The sequence below is a fragment of the Canis lupus genome, chromosome 20 (genome assembly GCF_003254725.2).
Source record: "Canis lupus dingo isolate Sandy chromosome 20, ASM325472v2, whole genome shotgun sequence".
NCBI lineage: Eukaryota > Metazoa > Chordata > Mammalia > Carnivora > Canidae > Canis > Canis lupus.
In genome coordinates this window covers 35,646,869-35,663,190 of record NC_064262.1, presented here as the reverse complement: position 1 = coordinate 35,663,190, position 16,322 = coordinate 35,646,869, and the positions used below count along the sequence as shown (strand labels likewise).

The 16,322-nt window shown below is 43.1% G+C and overlaps 1 protein-coding gene and 1 long non-coding RNA gene across 12 annotated transcripts in view; one reads left to right on the top strand and one right to left on the bottom strand.

Annotated features, from left to right (window-relative positions):
- The window catches only part of CACNA2D3 (calcium voltage-gated channel auxiliary subunit alpha2delta 3), a 945,794-nt gene that overhangs the window by 601,288 nt on the left and 328,184 nt on the right, over positions 1-16,322 (top strand). The gene's annotated exons all lie outside the window — the stretch shown is intronic.
- Positions 11,956-15,490, bottom strand: LOC125753176 (uncharacterized). Its single transcript, XR_007404333.1, has 2 exons — positions 14,886-15,490; positions 11,956-14,447 (listed from the first exon to the last, which is right to left on the bottom strand). It is a non-coding gene; the product is annotated as an uncharacterized LOC125753176 (long non-coding RNA).

The window sequence follows — 16,322 nt, the reverse complement described above, 5'->3', positions numbered from 1 at the left end:
GAAGATTTAATATGCAGAAGGTGGGTTAGCATTCAAATGCTTGTATAAGCCAAGCTTTTAATTCATGAACAACTTAGTCTCAGAGAGAATAAGTGACTTAACTGAGGCTGCAGAAGTAATATACAGGGGTCAGATTTTGAATCCACGTTGGCATGTTTGCAAAGTGTTACATTACTAAGATGTTGGGCTGCCTCCTTGTTGTATCTCATTTACACAAAACAACACAAAAATCCTACACACACACACACACACACACACACACACACACACCCTAAAAGCCTAGTAATGTAATGATAAAAAAGTATTTCCATAAAGATGAGAAGAAATGAAGGAGCATAATGATGTGTGTGGACCAAAATCTCTTGTTTTATATTGTTAGCACATGGAGAATGAAATCAACAAGGAGTAGGATTAAAGAATTTTGAGTTCAGGGCCACCTGGGTGGCTCAGTGGTTGAGCATCTGCCTTCGGCTCTGGTTGTGATCCCAGGGTCCTGGCATCGAGTCCCACATTGGGCTCCTTGCAGGGAGCCTGCTTCTCCCTTTGCCTAGGTCTCTGCCTCTCTCTGTATCTCTTGTGAATAAATAAATAAAATCTTTTAAAAAAATGAAAAGAATTTTAAGTTCAGAAGGCAAATGTTAATGCTCAGAGAATGGTCTTTAAATATACCCGTTTTCATTAATATGTCTGGAAACCTGAAAATGCAGATTTATCTTCTCACAAGATCATCAATACTGATGCCAAAGCAGCCAACCCAAGGAATAGCCAGAAGTGTTGGGTTGGGCTAGGCTCCTGCTCCCTTGGGGAGACTGACTGGGGGCTGACTGTGTTCTTACCACCCCAAGACGTGCTGCCTGCCTCACTGCTGGGTCAGGCCTGACAATATCTCTGAAGCTGAGTTATTAATTTTAACTTCTGAGTTGATTAAATTGTATGACAACACAGTGCAGTGAAAGTATGAAAAACGAAAATTGAATCCTGGTTATCTTGCGAAGGCAACTAGATAAAGGTCCCTATAAACAAACCAATATAGATTGTATCCTCTCCATTTGCACTCCCTCTACAAAGTTTCTCACTGACAGGAATAAAAAGGAAACAGGGAGAACTGGAAGTTCATTTCTGAGATGAAACACTACCCATCGGATTTCTGCATGAGTTTCACAGGCACCACCCACCTTCTCCACCTTCATTCCTGGAAGTTAACGGATGAGGTGGAGGCTCCCATTGCTAAGATCTCTGAGCCTTGTGTTTTCCTGGGAATGGACTTTTGGAGCCAGTTTCCCTTGTGGATCAGCTTGTTAGGTCCCAAAATAAAAACACAAAAACAGACACACAAAAACCTTCCATGTGGACGTGGGCAACAGTAGGAGGTAGTGGTTACAAGCATAGATTTGGAGTCCAGTGACCAGTGTTCGAATCCAAACCTTGCTATTCACTAGCCCTGAGATTGTGAATAAGCTCTCCAGGAGTTTCTTCACCTGTAACATGGACATAATCAATACTCATCTCGAAACTGGTAAGGTTTACAATAATGTAGAGGACACACCTAGCATGGTACTTGGGGCTTGGAAATCGATCCTTCTGTGTTCACTGTCTTTCTTTCTCTTCTCCTATTTTTTGACCACCACCATCAACATGTATTGTTTCTTATGCTGCTGTCACAAAATACCACACACTAGATAGTGTAAGACAACAAAAATGTATTCGTTCATGGTTCTGGAGGCTACGAGCCCAAAATCAAGGTGTTGGCAGGACTAGGCTGTTTCTGGAGGCTCTAAAGAAGAATCTCTTCCCTGCCTCCCTACTAGCTTCTGATGATTGTGAGCAATCCTTGGTGTTAATTGGCCTGGGCCAGCATAACTCCAAGTTCCATCTCTTGTCTTTATAGGACTATCTTTTCTCAGTGCCCAAATTCCTCTCTTCTTAGAAGATAACCAGTTATTGCATTAGGGGCCACCTTATCTAGTATGACCTCATCTTAAGTTAATTATATTGTGGAGACCCTACTTCCAACAAAGGCCACAACCACAGATACGGGGGCTTAGGACTTTGATATACTTTTTGGGATATAGAATTCAGCCCACAATAAACATCATCTTTATTTTAGGCCCAAGGAAGCACTGACCTCCTCCTTAGATTAGGCACATCCTCTAAAGACCCTGTTTTGCCAGCTGCTGTATCTTCTCTTCACCAAGTGGACCTTGATGATGGCACTAACATTCATTTCACAATTGCTTCATGGGACTTGTTCTATCTTGTTTTCCCTTGCTACATTTTGTGGTTTGAGTAGATATCATAGATGTTTGATCAAACGGCAGGAGATACTCTTACCTTCCTCATTTCCTGTGAGGCCCAGGAGACAGCATACAAAATTGAAAACCATTATTAAATGTTTGTCATGTTCAAAAAAAATTTCTGCATTGAAAAGCTCTCAGCTGATCACAGAGCTGCAAGAGCAGCCTAGTGGGTCCTGTCTGATAAGGATGAGTATTGGCTGAATGGTATGAAACTCAGCCAGATAAGAGAAGGGTCTGCAAAGTCACCCACCCTTCAATCCCTTCTGTTCACTTGACGCATGTGTCCCACTGCTTGGAGTATAGAAATCAGCAGAGACATCTGTTTACCTTCACATTTAGCAAGACTCAAAAGTCCTGACTTTGATTAAATGTCACCTTACGATCTATCAACTTCTGCATGTGCATCTTGGCAGCTGGGCCTAATGTGGAAAATGACAGCATTCCCTGAGAACAGAGACCTGTGAGGTGGATCCCAGAGGATGACTCAGCAGCTGGAAGTGCACAGGGACAGACCCCATGAGGCCAGAGCTTGTGGACTGGCTCCCAAATATTGGAGAGAACAAAAACAACTAAAGCAAACAAGCAAGCAAGCCAGCAAACCAAACAAAACAAACCAGCAAATGAACATAAGTCTTAAATTGAGTGAATGGATCAGGGGTCCTCAACGTTTACATGCAGAGTACCAGAGAGTGAATGTTTTAGGCTTCACAAGCCATTACAGTTTCTGTGGCACCTACTCAACCCTAGTACTGTAGTGTGAGAGCAATCACAGACAACATGTAAATAAATAGACACATGGCAGTGTGCCAATAAAACTTTATTTGCAAGAGCACGTAGGGGGCCTGATTTGGCTTGCAGGTCATAGCTTGACAAACCCTGGAATGAATCAGTCAATCTGATAATTTTGCTTCTGATTTCTAGAGGCTATTTCCTGTATTCTATAAAGGAAGGAGTAGGAGCTCATTTCCCTTCCTTTTCTGGAAGCTATATAGTACAATGATTAAAAGCCAGATTCTAGGGAAATAACACCTGGGTTCATATCCTGCTGTTGCCATTGACTTGCAATGTAACCTTTACCTTACGTTTTTTCCTCTGGGAAAAATGATATAATACATATAAGTTGCTTAGTATGGTAGCTGACTCATAGTAACTACTTAATAATTGTTGGTGTTTAGCTAGTACTACAAACAAGTATAGAAAGACATCTTGTTCATCAAGGCCACCCCTGGATGGGTCATTTTGTGTTTTTGTGAGGTTTTTGTTTTTTTTCAATTGCTGTCACCTAATTCTTTCCTCTACCTCTGCAGGTCAAAATCATCATGCTCTTATGTGCTTTGCTAGCTGCTGTATCTTCTCTTCACCTATGAGTGGAACTTGCTGATGGTACTAACTATAATTATTAACTTATACTTGTGCATCCTTGTAGTCTGTGGGATAATAGAGGGCAAGGAGTGCCCCCATGTCTCTATATCCCAGTCCAGTACTGCCCCCAAATAGTGATCAGCAAATGCTTGTTGAGTTACCTAGCTATTACAGAAACGCTTTTTACTATGATGTTTCAAATTGTCCTATTTCTCGTATAGAACCACTATATTAATTCAGATCAGGAAATAGAGCAATCTCTCAATCTAGCTAAACCAGGGTTTTCCCAGATACAACCAACAGGCCAAGCCTGGCCTGCTACCTGTTCTTGTAAATAAAGTTTTTTTTTTTTTTTTTTTTTTTTTTAGTATATGTGCTGCCGAAGCAAGCACAATAAAGTTTAATTGAAATACAGAGATGCTCGTTTATATATTGTCTATGGCTGGTTTTTCACTACACAACTGAGTTGAGTCGTTGAAACAGAGACCATCTGGCTCACAGGCCTAAAATATTTACAGAAAAAGTTTGTTGACTTCAGGCTAACTCTTTATTAGTACCCTAATATTTGTCATTAGACTGTAGGTGGTTCTGACCTAGTGCTTCAGACTCTGTGTGCAGAGATACAGGGCTGTTTGCCTAGTTCAATACTCATGGTCAAGTGTTAAAGTAATATTAAGATTGAGTGTACTAACTAACAGAAGGAAGTTTCAATTATTGGATTTAAATTTAAATGTCTTCCTAATTGTACACTGTATTGGGTTTCAGACATGCTAAAATTTAAGCATAGTATGTAGTTACGGTTCCCGATTTGTTGCCAAGGCACCCTAGGCCATGGCAGCAAAATCCCAGGAGCTCTGCAGGATATTTTAAATTTCCAGGGAAAGCACAATAACCTTCAACACTGACAGGTTGCATGAACTACTAGCTCCAGTGGATCATGCAACTTCCTCTCAGTGATGTCATATCTTGGTGAGGATGGGGTTTGGCAGCTGCTGTGATTAAAAAACACAAGTACCATGTGAGAATCAGTGTGGAACAGGAAATGAGTGTGTTACTATCCAGTGTGATGGCTTGAAGGCTTGAGAATGTGTTGCCTGGTCCATCCGGTATAAATATCCTTGCTTAAGAATGATATAAAATATTCTTTTTTCAATGCCTGTTGAGTTGTTAGAGCACAGCTACTTAATAAGCAGGACTATTAGATATTTTGGCCTGGAGTAACTGTAAATCAAGAAAGTTTTTGGCACTCTGATCTATGGTCTTTACAAGTAGCTATCTGAGTGTCAGGAAGAAGCACTCAATATATTCTGATATTCAAGTGGGACTTTCCTTTTTCTTGGGAAAACACTGTCCAAGTTTTTTCCAAAGGATATAAAACATGCTGGTAGAAGGGAAAACAGGAAATCGATTATCCTAAAACTGGCTGGTTAATATATCCAAAAGTGTAATATATCCAAAAGTATCTAAACCAAAAGGAATAACTTGGATTCAGCTTCTTCAATAAATAATAATTTAATGCTTGTTCTGTGTTGGAGGCATGACACTGAACAGGAAGGCATGTGCTTGCAGGAGTCATTGTAGGAATCATGTTGACAGAGCGATTTGGCTTTCTAAACGTTGAGTCTCTTCCACACTCGGCTGAATTTGATTTTCGAAGGGGATATTGAATGCAGTGCTTTTGCAAGCTGCTCCTCCAGAGAAATCACACTGGTGTTAGATACACACAATCACTAGAAAGACTTTATTACTGAGAATGATTCTTCAATAAACAGACCCCCACGGTCACCCTTTGTCTCAATACCTTCCCCAACAGATATATTTTTTAAACCATGGCAAACACTGCATTTTTTTTTGTTTTGTACTGCCATTAACCAGAATGTTCTCCCTCAGTGATATACTTGATTTCCCTCTCAATTATTTTTTATCTTTTGTGTAACGTAGGCAGCTTCTTAGGTTTCATATTTTTTCATTTTTATAAGAAACACACTGGCCTTTAAAAAGAGAAGAAAAGGATTAGCAGATAAATCTTTAATTAATGGCAGATATAGCTTTTTGTCACCAAGAGCAAGGAGCTCTTATTCCTTACTTTCTGTTAATTGGTCAGATATTCATTCTAAATATCCTGTGTCTTCCAAATTACCTGCTGCTGTTAGCCCAAATAGAAGCCATTTGTATCCACAAAGAGCCCTTCATTTATTTCCTTTTTTCCTCCCTCTTCTCCATACTCATTTTTTATTTGCTACCTTTTACTTTTTCTCTCCTCCTTTCCTTCTATCTCCTTTCCTGGGAATGTCTAGGAAGGATAAAGAGGAGGGCGAGAAAGGAAGTTGCTAAGAGCGCAGATGTTGGACTCCATGAAGTTTGCACTGACATTTGTTTTCTCCCTCCTTGGCTGCACTCACTTTACTTGTCCAGACCTTAGTTTTCAGCCTGCATCATGGTGGCAGTAAGATGGGCTCTGTGGGTGGTTGTAAGGATCCACGGAGGTAATATCCATAGAGCACTTGACCAACACCCAACAAAGAGAAGGCTCACAACAGTTATACCTGTGCTTACAAATGCTAGTAAGTCTAGTGATCCTTGTTAAATCTTACAGTTTGTAGCCTTTCCCTTGCTTCCTTAGCAGCAGTATTTGACACAGATGATCTCGCCTCCTTGAGTGTTTTCTTTACTTGGCTGCCAGGGAGCTCCAGTGTCTTGGTTTCCCCCTCTCACCAGCCTCTCCTCAAGGTTCTTTCTGGTTGCATCTTATTCCTTTGACCTTGAATGTTCCAGATGTGTGCTTGGTACTGCTTTCTCCTCTGTCCACAACCACTCCCTTGGGTGGGGATCTCACTTCCACATGCTTTGTTCCGTTCCGCGTGCAGCTCCCAAACCTGTGTGTCCAGGGGATGTACCTCTTCTGAGGCTCATACTTGTTGATCTAGCTCTTGCCCCTTCTCCCCACCTGGATGTCTCCTGGGCATCTTGGATTTTTCCTGCCCACAGCTCAGTTCCTCACCTTCCTCTCAGCCTGCTGCCCTCTCAAGTACCACCCTCATGTCAGATGGCAATGCTGTCCTTCTGGTAGCACAGACCAGAAGCTTGGAGTCACCACTGATGCCTCCCTTTCTCTCACACCTCTCATCCAGTCAATCTGTAAATCCAGTTGACTCTGCTTCAGTTATACCCAGCCTCCAACACACACACACACACACACACACACACACACACACACACACACATATCCCACCTCCACAAACTGCCTCCCCAGTCCAACTATGTGGACTACTATAGCAGCCACCTGACTAGCCTCCTTGCCTCCTTGGAACCTCTTTCCCCATAATCCATTCTCAACACAGCAGCTAGGGTGATTCTTTGAAAATGTATATTAGCTCACATTTCTTCTCCATTCACAATCCTCTGATGGTTCCCATTCTCTAGGAGGGAACCTTTGTTAAGGGTTCCTTATAAAGAACCCCATCTCACTTGCCCTGCTCTACCTGCCCACCTGGTGGCTCTCAGGACTTCCTATTCTCCTCTTCATTTCTGTGCTTCCAGCCCAGCCGATTTCCTTAGTACTCTGAAACAAGCAGATATTCTCTCCTGCCTCAGGACCTTTGCACTGGCTGTTCTCTCTGCCTGGGATACTTTCCTTTCAGATATGTGCACAGCTAACTTTCTCACCTCCTTTAAGTCTTTGCCCAGATGTTCCTATCTCGATAAAGCCTATTTAAAACTGCATCTCTCGGGGCATCTGGGTGTCTCAGTGGTTGAGCGTCTGCCTTTGGCTCAGGTCGGATCCCGGGATCCTGGGATAGAGTACCACATCGGGCTCCCTGCAGGGAGCCTGCTTCTCCCTCTGCCTATGTCTCTGCCTCTCTCTGTATCTCTCATGAATAAATAAAATCTTTAAGAAAAATTACATCTCTCCACTGAGTCTGCTTCAATAACTTCTCTTAATTTGTTTTAGTTTTCTTCCCCCATAGCTTTTGAGATATTACCTTCTCACATACTATGGTGTATGTAGGTCTCACATACCTACTCACATACACCATTTATTTACTTATTTGACAGGTTTGTTGTTTATTCCTGTCCCATAGAATGTTAGTTAGCATCATAGGGATGGAGGTCTTTCTAGCTTAGTCACTGATGAATCCATGTGCTCCAAACAGGGTCCAACACATAGTAAACGTCATCACCCCCATCACTCTTATCATTGCATTTGTGCCAATAGCTCATTTTGAGCACACATTCCATGGAGCAGGTCCCCTGGCTAGTGGTGTTAGTGATGAATAGTCATTGTTTTAGGGGCAGTTAATTAGACCAAATATTCTTTTCCTTCAGGCAGCTTGTGATTTGATAGCAGAATTAGATCTAATTGAGGAACAAATGTGAATGCTGAGAAATCAAACGGAAAATTAGGATAATATGACTTCATACATATCATTTATTAGGGCCCGAGGAGTAGATTTTGTATTGTTTTGTTTGATTTGTCTTGCTTTTTCATTTCCATTGTGTCTATAATAAGAGGGGGAAAAACTTAAACTGCCTCTAGAAGGATTCAGACGAGTCTCCTGAAGGTTACCTTTTAGGGACGCCTGGTTGGCTCAGCGGTTGAGTGCCCTCCGACTCTTGTCATGATCCCGGGATCCAGGATCGAGTCCTATATTGGGCTCCCTGTGATGAGCCTGCTTCTCCCTCTGCCTGTGTCTCTGCCTGTGTCTCTGCCTCTCTTTCTCAGTCTTGCATCTCTCATGAATAAATAAATCTTTTTTTAAAAAAAGGAAGGTTACCTTTTAGGGATAATGCAGCAAAGCCCCGCTCAGTTGAGAGGTTGCCTTTCCTGCTCACTTGATAACTGGTTATATTTTATGGTATTTTGTGGTCTGCAAATGGCAAGGAAGTATAAAGCTTGTCAATTAAGCTTTTCTCTAGTTTGTTTGGTGTGTTTAAAGATGACCCTAGGGCAGCCCGGGTGGTTCAGTGGTTTGGCGCAGCCTTAAGCCCAGGGTGTGATCCTGGAGGCCCAGGATCAAGTCCCGCGTCGGGCTCCCTGCGGGGAGCCTGCTTCTCCCTCTGACTGTGTCTCTGCCTCTCTCTCTCTCTCTCTCTCTCTCATGAATAAATAAATAAAATCTTTTAAAAAAATAAATAAAAATAAATAAATGACTCTATAAACATGGTAGCCCCCGCCCCTAATGGGGTCGACTCTGTCACTTCTTAGAAAAGAGACACCTGGGTCCCAACCATCCAGATCCCTCTCCAGCCCTATATGGCTGACCCCTAAATGAAGGAAAATGAAACTGCACCCTGACAGAGCTGTACCTGTCTTTGAAATATCCATTGCGGGCCACAGCAATAGCCTCCCTGTCAGCTAAAAGCGTGGTCCCACTCTGGACTGACTCTCCCCGTCCCCTCCCCGGGGTATCCCGTCCAGATTTCGGCAGCAGCTGGTCACTTTTGCTGCCAGGTGACTTCCCATTGGCTCCAGGATGCCACATAAATAGCCCAATGTGTATAATCAGCAAAGGAACATATTGCAGGGGGTTCACTTGATTAGCTTCCAGTCACACATGGCGGCAGCGTTCAGTTCAGCAAGAAGGGGGGCCGGGGGGGCTGTGTGATGGAGGCCTGGCCATATTAGCTCGCCTTGCTGGGAAGAGGTTATCAGAGCACCAGGGGAAGGTGCCGAAAGTGTATTCTCAGCAGACAGCTTAGAAAGAAAAGTAATTATAGTAATCTCTAGCTCAAAGTCCTTAGTTTATTAACATGAAAATGAGCAAATGCTGAATTCCTTCAGACTTCAGTGGCATGGAGAAGGGCCAGCTCTAGGGTCTGTGCAAGTGGGGGTGCGGCTGCCTTTGCCAGAAGGACATAGTTTTAATTTATTTACAATGTACTTAGTAAAGTGCTCACATTGGCAGCTTTTTTTTTTTTTTCCTAGCTTCAAGAGCTGACTTTTAAGTATGAATTCAGTGGAGGTCTTCAGCAAGCTCTCTGCATCTTTTGACTCTGTGAACATCCCACAAGTCACCATGATGCCATTCATCACAAACAGCTGATAGCTAGCTAAGTTAGTAATATTAATTTCTATTGATGCCGTGTACAGATTTGTTCCCCCACCCCCTGCTCTAAGAATTTCTCCTAAGTGAACTTGTCTAGTGAGGAGCGCATTCTGAGAGAAGGCCAGCTCACACATCCCCCTTTCCCATGTCCTGCTGCACTGCTAGGCACCCTGCCTGTGGAGCAAGCAGGGATGCCAGATGCAGATATAGGTACTGAGACTCCCAAGTTCCCTGCCTCCTTTTCCCCTGGTCAGCCAGGTGGCTCTTTAGACAGTGGTTACAAGCAAGCTTCCATCAGGGCACCTCTGTGGCTCGGTCAGTTAAGTGTCTGCCTTCAGCTCAGGTCATGGTCTCAGGGTCCTGGGGTTGAGTCCTGCATCAGGGCTCCCTACTCAGCAGGGAGTCTGCTTCTCTCTCTTCCTCTCCTTTTACCCCTCCCCCGTCTGTGTGTGCTCTCTCTCTGTCTCAGATAAATAGATAAAAATCTTTTTTTTTTTTTTTTTTAAAGAAGCTTCCATCAACACAATGGTACTTCCCAGACTTTCTTAGAAACTCATACCACCACCCCTCCCCAGACAAAGAAAGAAACTCATAGCCCTCAGCTCTCTGGACACAGCCCATCAACAAGCAGGATGGACTCCAGCCCAATTACCTGTTTCAAATCTCCAACAGCCAGGATGGGCTGCAGCCCAGTTACCAGTTCCTTTCATTTTGCAGGCGGATTTGCATGTCTCTAGCAGTCGTTTTGGAAAGAGTTACTCTTATTTTACAGATGTCTCTGCCCAGCCAAACCGTTAAACTCTAACGTGGTTATCTATCATCCTCTGCTGAGAATTTACCCAGCAAGGGCCTGAAGAAAAAAGCCATTTAGGTTTTGTTCCCACAAATGAAATTGCCAATTCTTTTTAATTAGGGCTTATAGGTCGACGAGTTGGCTGCCAGATATCTGGATTTCATGGACCAATAAAATATCAGAAGAAAAAAAATATGCAGTAGCATGGGGTTGGAACATCTTTATTGTGCTTGGTCAGGATGTTAAGAAAAACAAAATAAAACAACCATTATCAACTCTCTATTATCTCACAGAGAAGGGACATTTAATACTAAAGTATAGGCAGTATATTATCTCAGAATAAAAGACGGTCCTCTGAATTGAATGCATTTAACTTTAAGGAAGACTGTGCACTATTATTATTTTGCCCATTTTCCTTGGACTGTGATGGGTTCTCATCAACTAGCTGCTCCACCTGTTGGCATTTGGTGACGACAGGACCCATTAACAAAAGGATATAGGGGGCCCACCACCCAGGTCCTGTGACAAGACAGCTAGAGGATGCTTTGTGGTCCACACACCCAAAGTGCCAAAATTCAGACGCAAGGAGCTGCTCTGAGAAATAATCTGAGACTCAGCTAGCTGAGTTGAGGTCCCTTCCCTTTGAGAGGATCTGTTCTGCAACCCCCTACTCCGCCGCTGCATGACAATTCCACTCCTTTCTCTTTCTTGGTGTATTTTTACAGCTTTGCCGTATTATTTTTGTTCTAAAAAATGACAAAAATATGAGAAAAACAAATTTTTCTATGAACATTCTCTTCCTAGAGAACACATGGCCAAATTCCTGATGTAGTTGTCCCAGCCTTTTTCCCATGCATGTTTGTCACAAAATGAAAGTCCTACCATCTTTACAATCATTTTGCATTTTGACCACTCTTTCTTTTCTATTGCATCATTACCACTTTGTCATGTGATGCAATAGTTCGTAAAAACATAATTTCAGTGATAGACTGGGCCATGTCTGTCTTCTTTGGTGAAATTTCTGTTCATATCTTTTGCCCATTTCATGATTGGATTGTTTGTTTCTTTGCTGTTGAGTTTAATAAGTTCTTTAAAAATATATACAATTTAAATAAATAAATAAATAAATATGAATAAAGAAAGGCATTTCTCCAAAAAAAGAAAAAAAAAAAAAAAGAGAGAGCCCAAACACTATATGTGTCCACTGGCCATGTGCTGGTGTCACCTTCCCATCACCTGCGAGCTCAGGGTTGAGATGAGCTTGAAAAACGTTCAGCTGTTGGGCTTGTCTATTACCTTAATGATAGTGATGGTACCTTGGGTGTTTGCAAATGTTCAAACTCAACAAATTGTATGTATGAAATATAGGCAGTTCTTCGGATATCATCTGTATGACAATAAAGCTGTTAAAAATAAAATACCTTAGGTGATCAATTGCAAAATAAATGGAATTGCCTTTTTTTTTTTTGCAATTCTTTTAATTACTAATAAGATTTCATATTGTCATTTGTATTTCCTTCTCTGTGAACGACTTACTGGGGCCTGTGCTTCCTTTTGTTTCAAATTAAGGAATTCATCTTTTTCCTTATTGGTTTGTAAGAGGCCTTTTTATATAAGGTGATTAACTTTTGCCATCACCCACAAATATTTTCTTCACTTCTTTATTTGCCTTCTGATCTTCATGATAGTGGCTTTTGCCATGTCGACATTTAAAACTTTTGGTGAGTCAGGTGATCAACTAATTTTCATTATGGCTTCTGCTTTGGCTGATGCTCACTCCTGAAAGGACAACTTGCTTTCCTATTTCCTCATATTTATGCCTCTCTTTCTCTTTTCTCTCTTCACTGTGTCCCTGCATGGTCCAAGGGGCTGGGGAGAGAGGTGGGAGGGCTGGCCAAGGTCGAAGAGCTGGTGTGTTCCTGATTGTTATTTTTCTCTCTGATTTGATTCCTCTCCTGCTTCTTCTCAAATCTCTGTGCCCTGGCTTCTTCTAGTAACTCCATCATATAATCAGATAAAATCTTCTTAGTAGCCTCAATTATAGCTGCTGACAGCTGTAACTTTATAAATAATGACTGGTGTTATCTGTGCTTTGGGCCAGTCCCTCCCCAAGTTCACAGGTGGGCCAGTCCCTCCCCAAGTTCACAGGTGGTCCCCAAGTTCAGATAAAATCTTCTTAGTAGCCTCAATTATAGCTGCTGACAGCTGTAACTTTATAAATAATGACTGGTGTTATCTGTGCTTTGGGCCAGTCCCTCCCCAAGTTCATTGTAGCCTTCACATTTTGTCCTGGGATGATTGGTGAGAAGATCCCTACCTGGGGAGCAGTGATGTTCTGTGTGACCAGCGAGGAGTCCACTTTGGCTGTACTGACAGGGAGGAAGCCTTTTCAAAGCCTATGAGGCTCGATGCTATCAGCAAAGCATGGAAATGCATTTGTCTTCCTTCATCGACTGATTTGGGAATTCCCGTTGTTTGCTTTTCCATAGGTTGTCTCTTGGGAGAAGGGTTTTGTTTCTCTGGTAGGATTCATCCAGCCTGTGGCTGGTTGTGCACTAACCATCAACACATCACTGGGCAGACCATGTCTTCTATTCTTCTGCTTCACAGAAGACCCCAGTTCTCCTCCCATGACTAAACTCTCCAGATGACATTTTATGTATTTATTTGACAGAGAGAGAGAGAGAGAGAGAGAGAGAGAGAGAGAGAGAGATTACACAAACATGGGAAGCAGCAAAGGGAGAGGGAGAGGCAGGCTTTTTGCTGAGCGGGGAGCCCGACTTGGGGCTTGATCCCAGGGCCCCAGGATCATGACCCGAGCCCAAGGCAGCTGGTTAAGTGACTGAGCCACCCAGGTTCCCCTCCAGATGACATCTTAAAGGATGCTGAAATGAGTGTGGTCTCTTAAATAAGCTGGCAGTATTATGTTAAAAAAGCATCCTTTCTTACTTTCTGTTATCTCTTGGCCTGTTTCCTACAGGTCCAAGAATGTCCACAGGCTTTTGCTTGGGGAGCGTGCTAAGGAGAAAGTGTTCCTGAACTTGTGACTCGAGGCCTCCTGGCTTTGGAGTCTCCTGCAGTCTCTTTACAATAGTCAGGTTCCGGGCCCCATCCTCTAAAGCTTCTAACTCTGTCTGGGCTCAGTCCCCACATGTCTGTATTTTAACAAGTATCCATGATGATAATTATTATCCACAATGAAGTGTGAGACCCTCTGCCTCAGAGAAGCTTCTTCAAACTCGGGTCTGTGTCCCTGTGAAGCTTGTGTGTGGTGTGACTGCCTTCCTCTCAGTGGAGCTCTCTCGGAGAAGGCAGGTGGGTGATGAGACCGCAGGGAGAGTAAGAGTACACTCTGGGAGGGCGGTTGGGTGGCATGGTCACGTGTAGCTCTTCTCGTGCTCCCTTTCTGCCTTTACAAGTATGTGGAACCATAAAAGAATGTCAGGAGACCATTTCTTGGGCCTGGTGACTAAGTGGTTAAGCTTTATTGGCCAGTGCAGTCCCTTTCTCACACTCTCCTCAGGACTGGGCTTAGACCATGGACTTGGGGGAACAGACAGCCTCACAAGAGAGAGATGCTCTGATTTTGGAGGGTGGGGGTGCCTCTTGCAAGAGCCTGGTCCCATGGCATCCTCGGTTAATACCCCCCTGAGACTCAGAAGAGGAATAAGAATCTGCGTGCTTCCAGGAGGTTCTTGACCTCTGTGGAATTTCCTCAAAGCAGGCCTGCATTCCAAGGTGGGCTCTTGGTAGCAGTAGCATCAGCAGTTCCTAATCTCTCCAGTTTTGAGGCACAAGGAAAGATTCTGAGCTTGTGGAGAAAAGTCTCCCTCCGACCGTCTGCACGGAAAGTCTGCTCACAGTCATGCCTGTTTGCTACCCTTTCTTGGCCTCTTCTCTTTCCTGCTTTTCCCGTCCCTGGCTGCAAGGTGCCCCCTCTCCTCTGGCCTGGAAGGGAGTGGAACAGTACGCACACTTAACTTATTTTTCATGCATTCCAGAGAGAGAGAGTCAGAGCAAGAGTGCTGTAGGCAAGATACTTCTGGTCCTTTCCTAACTACCTTCCATGAATTCAAATCACCCGTTTTAAAGGATGCCAAAGCCACTGCTGAGAGGGGAGTGGGGGAGGGGAGAGGGAAGGGTGTTTGCTAAATATCTTGAAGATGGAGCAGCTAATTCCTTTTTCTCTTAGCCAGACTTAGTTTTTTTTCCTTCCAGAGTCGCATTTCACTGATGGGCATAGGGATCGGCATTTGTTGGCCTGTTGTTCATTCTTATTTTCTAAATTACACCCAATATGTTATCTTAGCAACACTTTCCACAAACAGAAAGTAATGCACATTGCCCCTTTTCACTCTGCTGTTGCTGCTGTTGCTCGTTCCTTACCTTCATTTAAGACAACCGACTGTGGACAATCCAAATAACAATATTTTCGAGCTATTGTTAGAGTGTAGCGACAATTGATTCCTTGCGGTGCTTCCCAGGAAACTGCCTGTGGCTGTAGAATGAAATGCCAACAATAGCGGATTTGTAACCAGGGAGCAGATTCGGGAATGTGAGTGGCAAATTGGGGGAGCAGGGGTTTGGACATCAGGAGCTGGGGGAAAGGTTCACTTATTGACACACAGGGATGATGTTGTTTGTTTAGAAGATGAATCACGATCCTGTTTTCCTTTGAACTCCTTCAAAAGAACTGGCTTCCAGACAAAGGGAAATAGAATACAGCAAGCACTGTCTGTTTTCATAAACTTTCAGCTCTCTCTGTGGCCCGTCCTGTGCTTAAAAGTTGCCGTAGAAAAACATTAAGACATGTTTAATATTCTGCTCCGAATGATCTGATATTCACTGTGATATGTTTTTGGTCCCTATTGATTTCGAAAATGCTGAACACAAATACTTGACATTCGGGAGGGCAAGCAGAGGATTAAAACAGAATTTCTGCCTCCTGCTTGCCGTTGTCTTTGAAGAGATGAAAACGTTCAAGTGAGCAGAATTCCTACAGTCAGAATAAAACATGATTAGAACATTTGGGGAGTGAGATGCAATGTGACTGGGAAAAATGTTAACAGCATAGAGATGATAAATACATTTGCCTAAGACTTTTTATCTCTTATGATGCATTTTATAAATTGGTACCCAGGCAGTGGCCTGCATATATTCTCTTCCCAAATATATGCAGGCCACTGGTTTTTCCTCCAAATATAACCGTTTATGCAAGTACAAGGATGCATGGGCTAGAGAGTTGCACAAATCACTAACAACCTCATAAATGCAGGCAGCTCAGCGAGGGTTTGATATTGAAGACTAATGAAACCAGAGGAAGCATTTGGGTAAGAAGGCTGTGCTTACTATTATTATTTAGCAGTTACTAAATACTGACAGCGTGCTTCCTAGAGACAACAGCAGACACTGAACCTGCCCAAAAGACTTAAGATAAAAGTAAGACAAAGGCATCAAGGAATGACAAAACCCAAGGGTGTGAGCAAGTACCTGGAACAAGCCATAAGTAGCTGGTGGTGTCTGGTGTCCAGTTTTGAAATTTTGTTCCTTCCTATTGACCCCATAACCAGCCAGTTTCTGAGAGTGCCAGAGAGTGGTAGGGTGCTGGGGAGAAGCCACAGGCAGAAAAGGACCTAAAGGAGGGGGAGGATGAGTCAGGATGCTGGAGGATGAGGAAGAAAGGTGCAGAGGCATGAAGGTACATGAGTGCTTCCTCTAATGGGGCAGAGAGTGTCCCAATCTTGTCATGATGAATCAAAGCCTTTCCCTCTTCTGGAAAATGACTTGCTTAACTCACTTAGCCACATGCTCTACATCCAAACT